This window comes from Podarcis filfolensis, assembly GCF_964270895.1.
Source record: "Podarcis filfolensis genome assembly, chromosome: 14".
NCBI classification, from domain to species: domain Eukaryota; kingdom Metazoa; phylum Chordata; class Lepidosauria; order Squamata; family Lacertidae; genus Podarcis; species Podarcis filfolensis.
Genome location: NC_139616.1, coordinates 47,372,921 through 47,395,039, shown reverse-complemented (window position 1 = coordinate 47,395,039; position 22,119 = coordinate 47,372,921). Strand labels below are relative to the sequence as shown.

Sequence of the window (22,119 nt, the reverse complement as noted above, 5' to 3'; positions counted from 1 at the left end):
GGAGAGACAATATATATATTTCTTTTTAAAAAAATGAAAATAATTCATCATTTTCTTTCATCTATATACAGTGCTATTTTTCTAGAAAGGAGGTACGGAACTCACCATGAACATCTCACTTGTTCTGTTATAATGGCAATGGTGCCTACCTGAGAGGTGCTGCAACTGAGTTCCAGATGAAAAAAAGTCCTGTTTAATTACCTACACATTATAGAAGTTTAAAATATCATTTAGAGTACAGTGGTACCTCGGGTTATATACGCTTCAGGTTACATATGCTTCAGGTTACAGACTCCGCTAACCCAGAAATAGTACCTCAGGTTAAGAACTTTGCTTCAGGATGAGAACAGAAATTGTGCTCTGGCGGCGCGGAGGCAGCATGCGGCCCCATTAGCTAAAGTGGTGCTTCAGGTTAAGAACAGTTTCAGGTTAAGAACAGACCTCCGGAACGAATTAAGTACTTAACCCGAGGTACCACTGTATAATTTTATAATTTGAAGACTGGAATATAAAGTCATCAAGACTGGAATATAAAGTCATCAATTTCCTTGTGCCTGTCTAGGATGGCATGCTTCATGACAGCTATTTACTGCTTAGCATGGCTGTGATACTGACTGGATAATAATTGCTGCTGTTTAACCTAAATATTTCCTTCCTCAATTTAAGGTGTTTTTCTCTTGGAACCACAGCTAGCCTTTGTTCTTCCTGTGGCTTATAGCAGCTACATAGGCATTCAAAAATTGTTTTTATGTTGAACCCCTCCTATATTGTGCTCTTGCTCCTTTTAACTGATCTGGCCATTCTGTTTTTCTTCTCTATGTGTTTGATATGACATTCGATGAGACCTAAATGGCATTACCTTTCTCCCTTCTTTTTAAATGCTGCCTCAAAACTCTCCTCTTCTATGAAGCCTTTGGCTTAACCACACCCAGTTGGAAGGAAATCTAAGCAGTATAACAGTACTTGTACATATTTTGCCCCTGTGATCCTTGCCTCTTTCCCCTGCCGTCAAAGCATAAATCTTAAACTCCTTGGGCCAGGGACATAACATTTAATCTGCGCATCCAAAGAACTCTGATATTAATTTACCAACAAGCAAACTGAGGTTGAGACCTATATAGTGGCAGTAGCTGTATCCCAGTTCTTAGCTACATCTCCACAGGAAGATGCTTCTTCAGTTAAAAGGTGCACAACCTACTCTAATAGAGTGCTGCTGCCAGCAGAACAGAAAAGCCTCTAGTCTCACTGGGGCTTCTGCAACGGAGTCCTCTAAGGACAGCAGTGCCACAACTTTGAGGACAGTTCCAGCTCCACATTTGGAAGGGCACTAACTACAGACTCATCTTGTGGAAGTGCATCTGTGGCTGGCACTATTTTCCCTTCATCTTCTGGTTTGGAGATACCGACTTCATTCCCAGAAGAATTGCTGGGGGTGGAATGCTTTGTATTTTATAATTTTTAACAGTGTAAGCCACCTTGAATCCCAACTTGGGAGAGAAATGTAGTATAAAATATATTAAACAAATAAATAAGGGGATTCTTAATTCATGGTTATGGCACCTCCTTTCCCCCTCCCTCCCTCCTCCCGCTCTTTCTTTATTTCAAAAAAGCAAAATCAGGCTATACCCTTAAAGTGCATTCAGAGCACATTTCCCCATCAAAGAATTCTAGGCAGTGTAGTTTGTTAAGGGTTGCTGGGAATTGTAACTTTGTGAGGGTTACTGTGTCCAGAATTCTTTGGAAAAGTTTGTAATACTGATTGACATGGTTGCCTCTTAGCTACACAGGAATAGCTTGGCTGAGGTGTGAAAAGGAATTGCGTGGGTGTGCAGCTGGAGAACCTGGCCCCAAATCAACTTAGTTCCACTGCTGTTGTTTTTAAGCACATGTGTTTTGTTTGTGTTTTCAATTATGCACCCCTAATCTATCTCAGGAATCAAGAGAGCTCCAAAAGTTTTATCAGGCACAGAAGTGGCTGGATAATTTATAAGAACTGACCTCCCTCTCATAAGACAGTTTTCCCTTCTGGAGCAGCAAGCAAATGCTTTTGCAATTGCTTTGATCATAGCTTAATTTAAAGGTGTGTTATTTCTGCATATAATGGTTTCCTATTTTACTAAACTGAAGGATTAGCATAGCATACCTTATGACACTTAAATAACGTATGTTTATCTTGAAAATCTAAAGCACTGCACATAATTCAACTGAAAAATATTAAGATAATATTCAATATTTTAATATCATGTGTACATGAAACTGATTTCACTGAGTCAGGATATTGCTCCATCTAGCTCAACAAGGTTTCAGGCAGAGACAGCAATACCATGTCAGTTCTCAGTCTCCTTTTTTTAAACTAAAGATGTCAGGAATTAAACCCTGCAACCTTCAGGTTGCAAAGCATATGCCATATCCCTGAGTTGTGGACCCGCCACAACTGAGACCAAGCAGAAACCCAGGAAATTTGAATATGACTTTCTTTGATCCAATTTACCAAACACTGCTACTATGCAACTTCCTCTCAATTCAGTGGAAGAAGTTAGTTCTAAGGAAATAAAGTGATTAGGCAGCAGTCACTGGTGGATTGCATCTTTTGAGTTCATCAGTACCATAGACTTACGTGTAAACCTGCAATCTTCACTACCTCTCTTTTGTCTTTTCCAAGACAGGGGCAGGTTATCAATTCATACCCTTAGACTTAGTCCCACACAGCCATTATTTAAACAATATTATCTCTCATCATATTTCTTCTTATGCAGTGAAAGTGGCCCCAGTGTTTCCTATATAATGCCAAGATAAACCCTCCATAATCCCCAAGATTAACTGGTGTTTTTTTTGAAGAACATAAGATGAACACTTCTAGATGAGGCCAAAGACCCATCTCGTCTAACTTCCTGTTCTCACAGTGACCAGTCAGATACTTATGAGAAGCCTGGAAGCAGGACCTGAGTGCAGCAGTGCTCTTCCCACTTAGGATCCCCAGCAACTGGGATACCGTGGAGGTAGAGCATAGCCACCATGGGTAATAGCCATGATAGTAACTGATTTTTGGTGAAATTATCATGGTTATTCTTACTGTTACATCATTTGAGTAATAAAAAAATTACATCATTTGAAAGCCCACAATAAAAATTTATCTAGGAGGTAGTGAGACATCCCTACCCCTATCCCAATGAAATCGGGGTTTCAGTCTGAAAAAATTATATTTTGCTAGATAACATGTCATTTGATTCGATTTTGTTTAATTTTTCAGATAAAAAAATGCAATTTTATAGTACCTAGAGAGCAGTTATTCCTGGTAAAGTACTATGTGTTGCTTAGTACAATAAAAGCCTTTGTATGAACGTGTGTGTTTCTCCAAAGGCTTATACTGTATTAAGTTTTAAATAAATTTTTGCTTCCTTAGAATATTGTATTACTGAAACGTTTTGCATAACATTCACTCTGTTTTGATTCTTAATTCTTATAGCTGTCATGCCCACTGCCTTACCTCAAACTCCCTTTCCCTGCTGCTACGAAACCTCTTAAACTCCTACCTTCAATTCATGTAGCATTTTCCTTTGTACTTTGGAGTCCAGATATGGCTGATAAATAACATCTCAGGAGAAGAAAGCATGCCGAAGGGTGTTGTATTTTCCCTCTTGGAACACATAGTGATCTTCTGCGATCACCAGGAGCCTTACACAGCTTGGTAGTTTTTCTGCATGTGTGCTGCACTTGTTTTTCCTCTAGTAAATTACTCACAAAGTTTCTGCTTCTCTTGGCAAGCCAAGGCTAGCTCCTCCCTTTCTCTGTTTACAGCCAGTTTCAAGAAACAGGAGGCTGATCTCAGAGGGGAGTGTTTCCTGACATTACACTCTGCTGAGTGTTGGCTGCTTCCGATTGATTGGTAGAAAGGGAGATGTTCCTGGAAGACTCCAGTTTGGTGTTCAGTTACAGTTGCTCTATCTCTCTCTCTCTCTCTCCCCACCCCACCCCACTAGCTGCCTGCCTTTTTCCAATTCCGCCGGGTTAGTTTACTGCATTCTCAGTAGAAAGCAGTTTTGCCCTTAGCTGGCAGATTCCATTGAAGGTATGAAATGTCTTACGGGAAACTGTTATTGGGAAAATCAGTTTTCTCTTTTGATTTTTTTGAGGTTAAGATATTCTGGGCAGCAGGGCTTAATACCACTGATTTTTTTTATATAATTAAAACATATCTTAGCATTGTGTATATAGATCTTGACAATGAACAATTCTAAAAGTTTTTAGATATGCTATAAGCCGCCCAAATTGGCTGAGGTATAAATAATGATGATGACAATGACAACAACAACTAATAGCTACTAGCCAAGATGGCTATATTAACTCTTATGTTGGACGCAGTAGGTGCCTCTGGATACAAGGTGCTGGGAATTATAAACAGGGCAAATATTTCTATGATGGTTTTACTCCGTTTCTCTGTCTCTCTGTCTCTCTCTCCACCCCCTCCCCGCTCCCCATTTCAAAATCAGTTTGCAGTTTAACAGGGGGAAGGTGCAGAATCATTATGAAAATTCATCAGCATTTTACTGTGCATTTCTCCTAATATAACCCTTTTGTGTGCAATTTGCAAGGATAATATAATGCATTTTTGCATGTTGTTCATAACATGCTTATAGGCTTATCAGAATCAACTAGTTGGCCGTTGTGAGGGCAAAATGCTCAGCAATATATGATATGGCTTTGGTCAGATCCACCAGGGCTCATCTCAATTTCTTATTTTAGTAATTTTGTTATATTATCAAGAGTACTGTATATCCAAGTGTATATACAGAGAATTACTAGGAATGAAAGAGTTGCACTGACTCCCTTAAGGGTCTGTTTATTTGTTTAGAATATTTATATAGCACTTTTCTATTTTAAAAAAAAGTTCTCAAAGTGGTTTACATGGTACAAGGTGGCATTAAAAAATGTTTCAATGAAGTTGTTTACAGTCTCAGCATGGGCAGGCTTCCACATGTAGATCCTCCACCCTAGAACAAAGAAGCAGACTCCCTCACCATATGCCAGATGTTTACTCAGATTCAGGATGTCTTGGCCTTGGTAATGGGGCAAAGAGCAAACCCTGGTAGAAAGAGCTATTATCCCCTTGCCCCACACCAAATCTGAGAGGCAGCAGCAGTGTCTAGGTCAGGAAGTCAAGATTGTTCCAGACTCACAGATCTTCTCACAGACAACTGATTTGAGGCCAGTTGATGAAGTTGCCCCTTTTCCTTGCTGACGTCACTGGCTGTTTTGGTCTGCAGTGGAATTAACAGTAGTCCCTCGCTCGACGTACACCCGCTTGATTAGATCTTGCACTAGCCAAAATGGAATTTTGGGCTTTGAATAGCTGACAACTAAACCATTTCTGAAACTACTGACTTTCAAACTGAGCAGATTGAGTGTTATATGTTCTGCTCTTTGAAAAAAGTAGTCTAAAGTTTGTTTAAAGTCATGGAACTAGTTTCATGATTCTTCGTAGCCTGACCAATGTCCAGCTAATGTCGTTAAACCTGGCTCATACAAAACTGTTGCTGTGCTTTCATGTCACCCACAAAGCAGCCTAATCTTAAGATTGCAAAAGATAGGATTTGCCAAGGGTTAGACAAGAGTAATGGCACAAAAGTCACTGATATGCTGGTGTTTCAGAAATGGCATGAAAGGGTTTTCAGCAGAAACATGCATGACAAAAAGGTTGGAAACTGGTTGCCTGATAGCGCCTTATAATTGTTCGGGCTAATTAAAACACTTACTGAAATGCAGCTGAAAGGTTTACCATTAAAAATGAAGCTAATAATCATTAAAACACAAGCACAAACACTGCACTCTTTATTAGGCAATGACACAAGGCTATGAGAGAATTTGCTTGTTGCTTTGTGTGTATGTGTGTGCTCTGTAGCATACTAAGCAGACTTACTATTCAACCTCCAATATACATCATGGATAATTTTCAGGATAGTTGTTTAACAAAAGCGAACTCTTGGGATTTTTAGCTGCATGATCTTTAGATTCTTTTGACTTTTATTTAACCCTCACTTAACAAACATATATTTTACATGTAGTACTCACTAGAGAATTAAAAGCATTAAATGGCAAACTTGTAGCTGTGCTCAAGTATGTCATGTATTCATGTTTCCTTCCAGTTCACTTTCTTTGTACCCATTGTTTTACATCAGAGACAACCAATGTTGCACCCTCCAATTGTTGGACTGCAATTCCCATTGTCCCTAGCTTTGCCCTTACCAGCTGGGGCTCATGGGAGCTATACTCCAGCAACATCTGGAAGGCACCACATTGGCTACCCTGTTTTACATAAATAGTGAATTTTCTTTTCCTGCATTTATTGTACAGAACCTAGTCAATTTCAGTTGCTATAGGGCTCTGTGGTACAGCACATGTTCTGTGTCATGTAATAGGGAGGGCAGATTGGGCAATAGGATAATCTTTCACTTGCAGATGGATGAGTCACAATTACTTATAACACAGGTATTTAATAGATGAGGTTTTTTTTATTTTAATAAGTGCAGTAGAAAATCCTGCTTGGTCAAGGGTGTTGGCATGAATAACCTACAAAACTTTTTCCCAAGCCTGTCATTTATTATTGCATGGTGGCGCCTGTGACCAGTTTGACTGGTGGGAGGTTGCAACCATCAGTATCATATAATGGAGATTGTGCAGTGTGGGTGAAAGCAAACAAGCTATTTTCCAGTGTAGTATTCCATGGTTGTTTTTTAAAAAAAATACTGCCAAATTATGCCTCCTCCTTTTGTTAAAGGTAAAGGGACCCCTGACCGTTAGGTCCAGTCGCGGACGACTCTGGGGTTGTGGCGCTCATTTCGCTTTACTAGCCGAGGGAGCTGGCGTACAGCTTCCGGGTCATGTGGCCAGCATGACTAAGCAGCTTCTGGTGAACCAGAGCAGCACATGGAAATGCCATTTACCTTCCCGCCGGAGCGGTACCTATTTATCTACTTGCACTTTGACGTGCTTTCGAACTGCTAGGTTGGCAGGAGCAGGGCCGAGCAACAGGAGCTCACCCCGTCGTGGGGATTCGAGCCACCGACCTTCTGATCGGCAAGCCCTAGGCTCTGTGGTTTAACCCACAGCGCCATCTGCGTCTCTTCCCATTTTTAATTTTGTTTGTTTTTCATCCTTGGGGAGCGTCCAGGAGCATGGAACCCAATACACTTAGAACTTAATGAGGTTAATGGAACCCAGCCTGAAATTGTTGTGTGGTGAAGAGCGGGTAAGAAATGCTTTAAACAAACAAACAAAAATAACTTAGAGGGGATATGGATTGGAGTAACGGCAAGTGAGAAGAGTTAAGCACCAGTTCTGTGCTCTAAAGTTCTCCCTCGCAAAGCAGATTTTCATTTTTAACCAGTGTTTGGACTCAGCTACAGGTTTGTGTAAATGTGTGATTACACTTTAGTAGTTCTCATTATCTCCTAGTCCAATCTTGACAGGTAAATTTGGTGTAATTTGCTGTTAACATTTGAAATCACCTTTTCCTGGTTGTTGATCTCTTTAATCTCTTTGTGCATCTTCCACTGCTCCTTAATGAGGTTGGCCTACTTCTATGATTCTATGAACCGTCATATACATTACAAAGGTAGTGGAAGATCGATGCAAAGAATGCCTTTATCTTTCTTCAGATTAGAAAACCATTCAGAAAATATACTGTTACAGATCTGGAGTAACAGGGGTTTTTTTGGGGGGGGGGGCGACGACCTATAACTGCTAGAGTTAGTGAATGTTAGAAATAAATAAATAGATCATGTTTGGAGTAATGAAAGGAACATGCCAGACCAGTGAAGAATACAGGCTGAACCAGTTCTCCTGTTCAGGACATCACTGATAGCGATGCCATTAAGAACACAAGGAGAACTAAGTACTGGGCCATTAAAGAAACATTGACCATGCAGCTGCTGTTTGTCCCCCTCCCATCTGTGTGTTATTTAGCAGAAGAAATACCAGAGTTAGGAGGGGGAGGTTACAGGAGGTGTGGTATCAAACAGGAAGAATGTGGTCCTTTTGAAAAGAGGTCTGGATAAGGGGGGCGGGCGAGCAGACACATGGGGAGGAGTTGCTTGGACCAAGGGTTCTTGGGAAGAAGGGCAAAGCCAAAACTCCAGGTAGAGACCCTGTGGGGTAGAACCAGATTGACAGGCTAGGAAAGAGACACAGAGATGGTGTGCAGGATGTTTTGGACTCCAATGCTGCATGACTGTGGGGAACAAGCCCTGCTTGAGATGTACTACTCTGAACTCTCTCCAGAGTAGATCCAGATGTAAATATGTGTACAATAAGCCATATTTCTTAAAGATACTGCCTTGAGCTCCCAAAAGAAACACGACCCCAGGTGAGCACCAGAACCCCCTGGAATTTTGTTACCACTTGGCAGAAATTGGGGGGTGGCACAGAACTTTAGTAACAATACTGTTCTGCCCTCATAAATTTAACTTTATTGCAAAAACTTCACAGAAGCAAAACGGTCAACTGCTTTAGCAAAATAAAAGGTGACTGAGGCAGCCTAGCAACCTGAAGTACAAATGGATAAGAACGAGCCAGATTGATCTCTGAAAGAGATGCTGTAAGCAACAAATAATCTGTATATTGTAGGATTTTTCTTCTTTTCTCCGAATCACCTTTCAACTTTCAGTTTCATTAATCTGTATTAAAAATAGATGTATACATGAAATCTGGTGAGATCTGACATGGTTCACTTGAGATGTGTGCTGACACAAATCATCGTTCCAAGGCAATTCAAATCTCCCAAATTGTTGGCCACATTAGTTTCAGTGTGAGAAATGATGGTACTGCTGATTTTATTGCAGCTTGGCTGTTATTTCAGAACTGAATCTGCCTCAATGAATTTGGCACAACAGAAGCAACAGTTCATTTACTAACCCAAACTCCATTTGTTGAAACTTTGTGAGTTTAGACTTTGTGAGTCGGGAAAGAAGTGAAACTTGGCATCATGGGAACATTTTCCATAGATATTCTTTTGCCAGTTGGAAAAGATTCACAGGCGGCACAAATGGTGCTTCTCCTGGAAACCATTATGCTGTGCTACTTCCTGTCAATAAAACAAGTGAAAGTCGACCTAGTGACTTATCAGCAGTGCATTATGCTGGCTGCAGTGGAGTTTCCTGTTGAGAAACGGGCTCATATTCTGTGGCCCCAGAATGCCAGGACTGGTAATGCATAAATATTTCCAGGAAATGCATTGAAACAGGATATTTTCTCCCGTTGGTGTTCATAATAAGGATGGTTGCTTTGGTTTGCATTTCTGGTCTTGAATGTTCAGGGTAGCTACTTTGTGGCTGAAATTACTAGGAAGCGTGCTAATTCCCAATCAAACCATTCTCTCTTTACTTAATCCCTAGCAGAGTTGGTAGCCTTAAGTGTTCTTACTTTATTAAAGTGTGTAAATGGAAGTTAGTTTCATTGATTTTACTGAACATTTCTTCTTATTATATTTACTAGGCTACACCTTTAGTAACTTTTGACAGTGAATTAGAGTGCAATTTTCCTAGCAACTATTTTTTGTTCTTCATTATTTCTACTGGTGCAGACAGTAGCAACATAATTAGGAAGTAACGTTGTCACCTTTGGTCAGGCAAAATAAAGGACAGGTCAGGCAAAATATGGGACATGTTGGGGCAGGGAATTTGGGGGTTACAAATTATCTGGTGCAGAAATGACTTCAAAGCAGTCCATTACAATGGCACACAGGGGTTACAGTGGTTTATTAAATTAAAAAAACAAACACCTATCACTCTCCGTCCCACCCACCTCTGCCCATGCAAAAACACTTGTACTCAATCCCTCTGCTCTCCACCGGATGTACAGACCAGGCCCATGCAACCCCTCTTCACTCTCTGACGCTGAGTCTCTGAATCTCCATCTTTGATGCACCTGCCTCTGCCCATTCAAAAACTCTTTCCCCCCATTCTCCATCAGGACCGTGTAAACCCCTCTCTCGCTCTCTGAGTCTGACCCATCCCATCCCCTCTGTCCACACAAAATCTTTCTCTCCCACACTGGACCAGGTCCCTGCAACCCGTCCACACAAAACCTGAGACTCCACCATAGCAGGCCTGTGCACAGCAAACCCCATCTCTCATGATCCGTGACCCATCTCTACCCACGCAAAAACTCAAATGCCTCCTCCTGGCCCCACCCTCTGCCCATGTCCTGCGACAACTCTCACTCTTGGCTCTTCTCCTCCTGGACTCATCCTCTGCCCACACAAACTCCTGCTCAGGCTCTCACTCCTCTCCTCTCACTGGACCCACCCTCTACCCAAGCAGTTTTGAGGATGAGGAGGAGGATGAGCTGGAATACATGAAAAAGGGGTCCCATTTGTCCGGAAAAAGGACAAACCACATTTTTCTAGGGATGGGTTGCAACCTTACCGGGAATCGGATTGAAATGTTTCTAAATGTTAGATGAAATGTTTCTAAATGTTAGATCCTTGAAGCAGGGACAGTTGGTGAAGTTAATCATCCAGTATTAGCCATTTTCTTTTTCAACAAGTCTCTTGTTAATGTTATTCATGTATGTATTATTATTACTTGAAATTTCTTGTGCATCTTCTTTTCTACTGTCGGTTTAACTGAAGTCCTTTGTAATTTATGCCCACATGTTATTTCACTAGTTGCATAAATGTTCTTTGTCCATGAGCACTATTATCATTATCATTATTATTATACCCCACCTTTCCCCCTGATGTGGAATATTCCCCTGATGGGAATATCTTTTCATTGAAGCATAAGCTTAGTATTTTTATATATAATTTTTATGTAATGGGGGGAATATCTGTGCGGCTTCTGGGCAGTGTGCAGAAACTTAGATATTTAAGTATTGCTTTCCATTCACCTGAGATTAAATAGTACTCAGTGGGTTAACTCCCAAAATCCAGTCACTTTCAAGCTTTGAATTAATATAATAAATAAATTTGTTATAGCTGTTGGTCCTCACAGGATGGTTGTGGTGTAATAAGGATGTATACTATGATAGATATATAAATCAGATTGATATTGATGCTTAGGCTGTCAGACTTACACAAACCTATATTCCTCCATTGAGAGGTATGTGGAATTTTACCTGCTAAAGAGGTATGGTATTGTTGGTCTGCAGTAGTTGCTAAGTTCCAAATTTTCCTTTACAAAAGGGCTTCGTTTGTAAACTAGTTCTGCAGGAGTGCATGGCTCCTGTCAGGCACATTTTTCTTTTAGAAAAGAGCTGTTTGTTTCAGACACAATTGATTTTCTGCTACCGATCATTATTTGAATCAACAATCATATAATGTTTACCAGTAAGACTATTCATATCTGCATTTAAACATACACAGATATTTCAGTTCATCTTTGACTCCTGAAGTCAGTTAGATAATATTTCTGTATATTTCAATTGGAAACTAAGGAGCAGGTATTCAGAACATTTTTGTAATTTTGTCTCTTTAGCTTTTTTTAGGATTTATATAGAGGATCTAAGGTTCTGTTATTAATTGCTTAGCTCAGACCACTTCTGGGGGGAGTCTGCTGTACCAAAAATAACAAAGCTGGCTTTGTAGCACCTTAAAGACAAAAAAAAAAAATGATTATGGTACAACGTTTTGTGGACTAGAGTCATAGAATCATAGAACTGTAGAGTTGGACTAGATGAGGGTCATCTAGTCCAGCCCCCTGCAATGCAGGATTAATTTATTAGTTGACTTAAAAATTAATCTTTAAGGTGCTACAATATTTAGCTGTTTCAGCCAATACTTCTTTTGAGTCTTGCTTAATACTACAGTAGACATGCAGATACCAGACTTAAATGAATACTTCGTATCTCTGTCTATCGTTCATATATATTGTGAAACAGGATTAAAAGTTCTTTTGAACCTGTTAGCATTAAAATACCAAGGCAAGTCTGTTACAATCTAATGAAGTTTTGTCTTTTGCTAACCATCTCTTCTAATGACTTAATAAAAATGCAGCTGGATTGCTGACTCCAACTTATTGCAACATAAAATGTAAAATCACAGCTTTGTAATATTTTGTGTACCATTATATTTCTTCCTTAAATCTATTGGTATAACCTTGTATTTTATGAATGACAAAATAGAAAGTATTAAAGTTACTGATCCATTTTAATGTATACAATACATATTTCTAGAAAAATTGCAGTAAAGAAAGTTGATCTAAGGTTAGATGAAGTTTAATTAGATATAAGATCCATAATATTGAACCAAAGATATCTACATACACAATTTCCTAACAGATTACCTTTTAAACAAAATTATGAATCGTCTCACAGGTGCTTACTGCCTTTTGATGCAGAAGTTTTATGCTTTTGCTCATTAACCGTTTCCCTGTATTATAGCAAAAACAACACCCTTTAATTCCCTTTGTTTTAAAAAGCAAGCTACAAAGCAACGTAGCTGAACACTCACCTGGTATGCACTACCTTGCCTCAGAGTGAAGTATGTAGGCTTCTTGACAGCAGGCAGAAACATTTTGCTCCTCAAATTGGAACTTTCTCAGAGTAAGTTCAGCAAAAGCGCCAGTGTCTCATTTCTGTAAAGGGTAAACAATAGCTGAGCTTAGGAGAAGAACGCTGACTCCACCACATCACTGTTGTTAGTGGCGCTGAACTCCATGTATTCACGTGACCTCCCCCAACACATACACACACAGCATAATCCTTTAAGCTTCAGCTGTACTCTCCGATTGGCAGAGAGGTCTGTTACAAAATCAAGCCCTCCACAGTGATATCTCTAAGTGATTAAGTCAGGAGGGTGAAGGGGCATTAATCATGAGGTCTGATTACTGCCCTGAGGCTGATTTGCCTTTGCAGCAGTGTAGAGAGAGTCCTGAACGCTCTCTGTATTTTTTGAAACGGCATCACATTTAAAAGGCATTTTTCTAGTTAGAGAACTGTTAAACCTCTAAGACAGTTTCATAATAAAACCATTATCAAGTGCACACAGGCCACGGGACCACAATAGGGAATAAGCATTGAAGCTGTCTTAACTGAGTAGTTTTGTTAAAAAATAGGAATACTGAGGCATGTACATTTCCTTTGCAGATTATTCCAGGAAGGTTCTTTTTTTTTTTTTTTTAAGTCAAACATAGCAGCATTACCTTATTAATAGAAACATAGCCTTAGGAAGAACAGTATTCTAAAAAGGAACTTACAATTTTACAGTGTAACGAGGATTTCAAAGTACAATGCAGTACAACAGCAGGATTATTTAAACCAAGACTATACTACTGTATATTATTTCTGCTTATTAAAATTGCCTTTTTGTGGGTTTTAATTTTACTGTATGTTGCCTAGAAGCTCAGTTAAGCCTCCGGAGGTTTCTTGTTTGGCCCTCAATAACAGCCACTGCTGTCAGAAATATGCTGCCTCTTCTTATGCACCTTCAGGGTTTCCCCCCCACCGCCAGAACTCACTGGAACTCAGTTCCGGCATCTCTCAGGTCAGTGCCATTGCCATTAAAGAGTATGAGGGAGGTGTTCATGGTGAGTTCTGGCACCTCCTTTTCTAGAAAAATAGCACTGTGCACATCACTTGCCATTGCCATACCTTGAATGTTGGACAAAGCATCCTCAGTAGATCCACTTCATGTATTGTATATGAGGAGTGGAAACAGAGTTTTCCCTCTGACCTCAGGTGCTCCATGCAAAATGAAAATGACTGTGATGTTGCAATGGTTGGCATTTGGCAGGTCTTGGTGCCTTAGAAAATACCAACCCTTGGCACTGTCTGGAGACAGGCATGTGGGTTCAGACACATACATTGCAACAGGCCCTGTCAGTGGCTTCTTCCTCAAAATCTCTGATGCACAGGCTCTTTTACTGCCTTTTATCCTGCCTGAACACCAGCAGAAGACTAGCTCCCTTTTGCCTGCATCTTGGCTCAAATAGGGAAGCAATAAATTGAAGTGTATAAGGAGTAGGCATCGTTAGAAGCTGTGTTGTTCATGCTGGGAAGAGGGTATTAAAAACATTTTGCCCATGTCACAGTTCAGTCAGTGGCCAAAGCCAGTGGCCTTGATCCTTGAGTCTTTGCTGCATTGAAAATATGGTCCCAGTTTAAAAATTAGTTGCCAGCCAGGGCTTTAGAATAAACTTGTTCCTTTTTTTATTGGATTCCATATTCCCAGACTCGAGATTTTTCAGTCAGATTTTTAAATGGAGCGGCATTGCACGCAGAAGCTCCCACATTTAATTCCCAGCATACGCAATTTTTAGAAGAAGGATTTCTGAAAGATAGACTTTCCAGCCCTGCTATGTGACACCCTGGAGAGCCATTGTCAGTCAGAGTAGACAGTACAGAGTAGATGAACTAATGGTTTATATGCTCTTCACATGTTGGTTTTTCAGTTGTTTAAAATGAGAATTAAGTTGAACCTCTAACATATTTTTGTGTGCAGCTTATTCTACCATTCTGACAGTTTTACTTACTCTTAAGTCAGGTCTTCACAATATGAAAATTACCAAGCTATGTTTTTGCTAGCAGCTGAGTAGCAGAATCTTATTGGTTACTCACTCATACACATGAGCTGGAATGTGTGCAGAGAAGGGAGACCAAAATGATAAAGGGTCTGGAAATCAAGCCTTGTGAGGAATGGTTGAGGGAGTTGGGTATGTACTAGTCTTCAGTTATCTGAAGAGCTGTCATATGGAAGATGGAGCAAGCTTGTTTTCTGCTCCTCCAGTGGATAGGACCAGAATCAATTAATTCAAATCTGAATAAAAATAGGAGAGAGATTTTGTCTAAACATTAGAATGAATTTTCTGACTATGGGAATTGTCAGCATTGGAAGGTGGTAGGCTCCTTCATTTGAGGTTTTTAAACAGAGGTTGGATGGCCTTCTGTCTGGGATTCTTTAGCTGTCATTTCTGCATTGTAGGGATTTGGACTAGATGACATTAGTCAATGTAGTAACATTGGCTTCCTGTTCTTTGGCATTATTTGATTTGTGTTGGGAGAGTTTAGGTGTTGGTGTCAATTTTGTATCATTAACAATGATTTGTGAACCATCAGTTGTGTAATATAATATTCTCTGGGTTTTTTTTTAATTGATGCAAACATTAATTATACCATATAGACTTTTAGGAATTGTAGTAATTTATATATGGAGAGAGCGAGCGTGTGTGAGTGAGCGAGCTACTTCAGTATTACAGGTGGGGTTTAAAAATTGCCCAACTATGTTGTTGCTCCATGTTTTGAAAGAGGCATATTGATGTGAAGGATGCTATCGTTTGTGGTATTCTGCACAATGTAGATGAGGTGGCTGTAATGAGGGGTGAGAACAGGAGTCATACTCCCTTGACAACTTAACTATTGGATTTGAAACTACTGCTTCTTCTCCTAACAACAAACTAGATGATATTTGTTGACTTTTTTGTTTTTGTTTTAATAGTTCCATCATTTGTTTTAATAGTCCCATAGTTGCCTCACCTCTTGAAGCAGTCACTTTCTAAAAGTATAAGTGAGGCTGTGCAACAAAATATTGCTGAGGTGAGGATGTGTTTCTGTTTTCTGGCTTCTCCACCACTGGAAGGATGGCTGGGACCCTTGAAGGTGTCCAGAGTGGAAAAACTGTCCCAAATAAGGAACCCTTGAAGACCAAGGTCATATTGGCTGTCAGTAGAGTCTATGGCCATGTAATGAGCTCTGGCTGAGACTCAGGTCATGGCTTTGTTTGACTTTGATTCTGCACTCCTTCTTTCCATCCTCTTGTTTTCTCTATTTGGGAGGTGGGGTGGTATTCCCTCTCTTTTTTGTACTTCAAAGCTCAGCATTCACCTGAGCCTGCTGATAATTTTCTTTTGTGAGTAGGTGTTGCTGTTTTGGCTACATAAGGATCGGTGCTAACCCCAAGATGGCATATGCGCTGGGGAAAAAGTAATAGCTAGAGTTTTGTGGCTACCTAGAAGATAAGCAGATTTAGTGTCAAGCTTTTATGCATGAAGTGTATCCTCAGTTGGCAAATATAGAGCCAAATATGTGCATAAAGGGGGCAGGAAGTCAACAATAAATCCCCAAAGCCAGGAAATGTATTGGATAGTGGTGGGTCTGTAACATTTATGTACAGCTCAGATCCATGCAAGAACACATTCACAACACTTTGCTAATACTATCTTTTTTAAAAAAAATAATCTTTATTACTTTTAAGACTTACAAGAAAAGAAAAAAGAAGAAAAAAGGCAAGAGAAAAAGACAAAATGGAACAAAGAAGAAAAAAGAAAAAAAGAAGAAACAATACAATACAATATATAAACAATACAAAACACAACCTTAACGCACTAAACTAAACAAAACAAAACAACAACAATTTAAAAACATATACCATACCATTTCATTACTCTATCTTTCATTCCCTTATTTCATCGACCTCCTCACACCTCCCTTTTTGTATTCCACTTCTGTTACTTGTTTCAGCAATTCCTTTCCATCTTTCTCTATTTTTATCATTATGAATATCTTAACATATTTTTAACCTTAATTTCCATTAATACTAAAGTTATACTTAACTCCTTATAATATTTCTGCTAAAGCCATAAAGTTTCATTCCAACAATTTTCTAACACTCATTAATTTTACAATATTTCTATACATAAACTTTAAACTTTCCCAATCTTCTTCCACCATCTCTTCTCCCTGGTCTCGGATTCTGCCAGTCATTTCCGTCCATTCCATATAGTTCATCAACCTGGAGATCTTCTGTCCGAGGCTCTTAAATCTTTTCCAAGTCCCTTCTGCAGTTTTTCTTCATATTCTTTGATGCTGAAGATGCTGAAGAGCAGGTCTTGGGGGGGGCCCGACTCAATCATGCCCCCATTCCCTCTCGACAGACCAGCCAACTCTCCACAGCTAGAACCAAGGTCCATACAATATCTCAAATCATGTTTCAAAGCTCCTCCAGATCCAAAGGCCCCCACAACTCCAATCACCTCCTGACCCAGATTCAGCACCCAAAGGTCAGTAAATCCCTGCATGAAAGAGTTTATCCAACCTTCCTTCTCCAGTCCAAGCAGGGCTCCAATCTTCAAATTCTGACTTTTTCTATATTCATTCATAAAAGGCCTCCACTTATAGTCCTCTGTAAGGCTGGGGCTCCCACTTGTATTACTTTAGGTTCGACAACAGCAACTTTCTCCTTCGTTTTCTCCCCAGTTTGTCCTGTCAAAGTAGGTTCCTGTGTCAAGTCCTGAACAATTTCTGTATTGATGATCACTTTTTGTCCCAAATTAATCACTTTTTGTCCCAAGTTCTCAAGTTTAGTAGTCATAACATCCGTCTTCTTGTGGAGCTGTTCCAACGAATAGCTTATCTTACATAATACAGTCACTAAGGCTCCTTCTGTCAACATTCTTAAAATCCAAGGTCAATCTCTGATTCTCACAGTTCTTACCTTGTAGCTGGAAAAACCCCAGCTCCACTCTTGTAACAGTTTCAAAAGCTCCCTCTAGGGGGAAACAGTCTCCACTTGTATCAATCCTTTCAAACACAATTTAAATTATAAAGTTAGTTTCAATTTTCAGTTACTTTTCCTCCTTTTTAAACGCAGAAGGGGATCATGGAAACAATTTCTCTTATTTAGCCATCTGTCAACAACTTTCTGTTCACAGTCAATGAACTCTCCCAAGACGTCAATCTTACTGGCAGCCCGTTTCCAGGTTCAGAGCAGTGGTAATTTTATTTTTCACTCTCTCCTGCAGGCTCGCTAGGTCCAAAATTTCCCCCCTCTTCTCCTGCTTCCAAGGGGGGTTTAATAGTTTTAACCGATGGAGATTTAATCCTTTACAAAAGACTTTCCAAGGCTTTAACTTGCAGCGTCTTTGCTTCAATCTATTTACAAAAGAGGAAGGCGGACTTCCTGTTTAAAACCTTCCTGTTTCGATGCCAAATTAATAAATTTAAAGATCCAATTTTCCGTTCTACTCACGGGTAGTTGTTTAAAGTCAAATTGTCCACAGGAAAAAGTCAGCGCTCTCCGGCAACAGCGATGCGGCTTCATTCCGTGAAAGAAGCAGTCAGTTCGAAGCACCGCGCCGCTCACCCCACTTTGCTCCGGACCCCCAAATCAGGGTTTCCCCGCGAGTAGGGGAGGCGCAAAAGGTGCTAGCCGAATCCCAGGTTCACAAGCTTCTCCCGCCTGTGATTTCAGCGGGTCTCCACCTTCTCCGTGGCGGTCAGACCCTGATTTCCACGGAGCAAATTCCTCCCGATCGGAGGAACTCCGCCATTGCCTGGAGGCGCCAACCCGGAAGTCCTAATACTATCTTCTCCAAAGGTTCACAGAGGGCATTCCTAATCCTCAGGATGAATGCCCCCTTCTGGAGCATGTAGGCAGAACAATTCATAATTACTTCACCAAGGGGTAGGGTGACCTTGACTCATAAACTGACTCTACCTAGTTAGCCATAATGTTGGACCATATTGGTGATTCTAGGAGCCAAACTCCATAGCTCCAAGCCCTTTGAACAAGTGGTCACATTTTTCCTATTTTGCTCACATTTAGATGGTTTTTTTAGTGGCCATAACACCAGCCCACAAAGACTCGAGGCTGAGAGTGTTGTTAGTGGACCCAAAACCACGTGTCTTCAGCGTGAAAGAGATAGGCCTGCAGCCATATTTCCCCTGATCCATAGATTCTAGATTTCTCTGCTCTCCTTTTGCACCAAGCCTGTTCAACAGTGGAACAGACTCCCACAAGAGGAGGTGAACTCTCCTTCCTTAGGGGTTTCTAAGCAGAGGTTGGATGGCCATCTGTCATGGATGCTTACCTGAGATTCCTGCATTGCAGGGGTTGGACTAGATCACCCTTGGTCCCCTCCAGCTCTAGGATTCTATGATTCTGTGATCCCAGGGAATAGAGCCGGCACAAGCTAGAAGTATGTGGTGCACTGTGGGTGTGGGTGTGCACTGCGCTTCTATTTAGATTGCATGGAAGAGTACAAAGGTCAGAGGCTAGAGAAAGTAAGATGTCCAAATCCATATGGCTTAAAGAACACATACTCTTAGCCTATAAAGTGTTAGTGAAAGACCTACTAATGGGGTTATTGCTGCCCACTCTTTCTTGCAGGCAGCAGCTATTCTCAGTCAGTAAGTCAGTGTCTTATACTTAGTAGCCAATGACCATTACAATATAAATCATTAAAACAAATAATCGGAAGAGAAAGTTAAAACATACTGTTGTGAGGCTTTTTGGGGTGTGTGTGTGTCAGAACCCCTCCAATCCCTTGATCCAGCAAGTGTTAAAAGCTAATCAAGCCTTCTAATTCCTGAAATAGGCAAGGTAACTTCCTGGTGAGGCAATGAGGAATTAAGGGACTTGGTGCAAGATGGCAAATTGGTGGAGGGCCCTCCCCCTACAGAAAAAGCCAGAATGGAGAACAGAGTTTGGCAGTGATGTGAGCTAGAAGAAAAGCTGGGGAGAGAGTCAGAGCAATTTTTGAAAGCAAGGTTTGATTTCTGTTTGAATCCAAGGCTGCGGCTGTGGGATAAACAAGACCCTTTGGGGGGTGTTATTGCTGTGAACACCTCCATCACAGGCTCAAGTTGCATAAGTGTGTAAATAGACCATATAAAAAAGAACCTTGGTTTTTGAATGTATTCCATTCCGGAAGACTGTTCGACTTCCAAAACATTCAAAAACCGAGAACTGAAAGCGGAAGCCTCAATATAATAGGGAAACTCAAAACGGAAGTTGAGAGGCACGTTTGGCTTCCAAAAATTGTTCGAAAACCAAAGCAGGTACATCTGGGTTTTCGACGTTCAAAAGCCAAAACATGCGTCAACAGAGAGGTCAACAACTGAGGTTCCACTGTAGCCTAAAGACACCACAGTCTCCACTAGGCCTCGTTCCAAAAGGAAACACAAACCCTGGGTATGTGTCTAGAACCCCTGGAGTCTCACACCACTCAGAGACTGGGGTGGCATGCAACAATACATTTTCAGAATTGCAAATTATTAAAGCTTATAATCACAAGGTTCCTCAAATCATTTAGATGAAAAAAGAACTCCTCTTTGGAGCTTACTATATACTGTTTTAGGTCAAAAACATATCCTGTGATTTTTCTTGCTGCTAGCACATATAAAGGGGCCTTATAGGTAACAAACCTGTCTGCATCAACCAGTAACGATCTAATTTTGAAATAATCTGATTAACCTTCCAGAAAATTCTGTAGTGAATAGAAAAATACATCCCTAGGTGAATTATACAAAAGGCTATACAGGATATGCTGTGCAGTGTCTTTGTTCTGGCCTGATTTACACACACAAAGATAGTCATTGGTTGGCCTATTAAAGAATTTACCAGTCCAGTATTCTGTGGGCATAAGTTGAAATGAAGCTGAGTAAACATGTCTAATGGGTGTGAAAATTAATTCCCCTAAATAAGCAGCCTTTTGTGGTTTGTTTGAATTTTCATATACAAACCGCTGTACAAATCTAATAATCTAATCAAATCAAATCATTAATCTTAACATAAGAAATATTACATAAGATGATATTACAGCTGAAACAGTGACAGCATTGTTTATAGGTTTCTCTGTTCTGGAGATCTAAAAACTACAGCTTTGCTAGATACTGCTTTGGCCTTACTGAGAGTTTGTTTCCCAGTATAGAATCATGGATTGATTGATTGATTGATTGATTGATTTTGTATATCACCCTTCATCCATAGATCTCATTATGGTTCACAACAAAAAAATACAAGAACAAAACACAAAACACATAATAAAAAGAAGAACAAAAACAAACCAATAAGAAAGCAAGAACTTTCCGCGCCTGTTAACAGGGTTGCCTCCACCTAGGAGATCTTTGGTGCCTTTGAGAAGGGGCATGTTATACACAATTCTCAAATACAGGACCATAGGATTGTAGTGTTGGTAGGGATCATCTAGTCCAACTCACTGCAATGTCTGCTCTGCTTTGTTTGTGTACATTAAGAGAAAGCTTTTAGATTACTTCAGTTTTAAGTAATACACCAGGTTTCAGCTTAGATATGTATATTGTTGCATCTTTGGCATCTGTTCACATGTTTACTAAACATTACTAATAGAGTTTCTTGCTCTGCAGATGGAACACTTGGCCACTGAGTTGTGCAGCAGTTGTTGGGACAGTATGACTGGTCCTCAGGAAGCCTAGGAGTATTACTGCTCTGTGAAATCAGAATTATTCATGCACTCAGGGAGCCTCTGAAGAAAATGGAAATGTTTTTGCCATGAATTTCTGTTCTCTGAGTCTCCCAGACGACATTCCACCCACCCTTCTTTCTGGGGCCGGCATATAACTTTCCACTAAGAATTAAAAGTATGGATTCTGCAAGTGCCATACATATGAGAGGGGCCTCTACGGACTTCTGGGTTCAATTCCTTTCTCCCTCCTCTTTTCATACATTATATTCATCATTAATAGTTATGTATATGGGATTTGCTTTGAGGTAACTCACATACCAGTCATGTGTTTTGATTCCGCGACCCCCTTTCCAGTTTGGGGTTAAGAGGTTGCTTGCTCTTCCAGTCTAGATTAGAAGTCAGGGGAGCAATGGGAAATGATCCTGCCTAGGTGTTCAAGAGGGCGATGCCATCCTGATATGGACAACCACAGTTACCCCATTTCATGGTCTTTTGGCCCTACTAGTTACAGTTTATTTCCTCTGTACCTGTGTGTATGTCTGCTAGGCTTTAAATTACCAGTGTATTTACTAGTCTTTAAGCTGTTATAAAACTCTGTTTTGTTTGTGCTTATCTAAGTGAGCCCTCACATTTCTTTACCTACATAGCTTTCAAATGCAGCTCAAGGCAATTTTTTTTATCTCCTATGCCTTTTCAGCTACACCATAAATTGCATTGGTCTTGCAAAAGCTTATCTTTGCTATTTTTTATGAGCCAAGAACATGCAAAAGTGGTAGCATTTGCTTCTCTGATTTTTACAGTGGAGCATTGCCATTTTCCTTGATATAGCATAGATAATGCTCCCAGATATGTAAAATTTCCTGTTGATGTGGCTTTTACACGTACTATTCAATAGTATAAGTGTGATGTAAATTCAGTTACATCTGAGTAAATGTCTGCAGGAATACATTCCACGCTAGAATTTTAC

At 40.2% G+C, this 22,119-nt stretch overlaps 2 protein-coding genes across 16 annotated transcripts in view; one reads left to right on the top strand and one right to left on the bottom strand.

Moving 5' to 3' along the window:
- Positions 1-22,119, top strand: part of CHLSN (cholesin) — a 139,975-nt gene that overhangs the window by 54,075 nt on the left and 63,781 nt on the right. The window lies entirely within an intron of this gene.
- The window catches only part of GPR146 (G protein-coupled receptor 146), a 48,728-nt gene that overhangs the window by 6,080 nt on the left and 20,529 nt on the right, over positions 1-22,119 (bottom strand). For 5 of the 7 annotated variants that reach the window (XR_014541512.1, XR_014541513.1, XR_014541514.1 and 2 more), the window contains one exon: positions 12,446-12,569. The gene's annotated coding sequence lies outside the window, so the exon portion shown is untranslated. Of the gene's footprint in view, positions 1-3,487; positions 3,913-12,445; positions 12,570-22,119 lie in introns of those variants that run through there. The other 2 variants (XM_083585860.1, XM_083585859.1) reach the window with 2 other exon arrangements.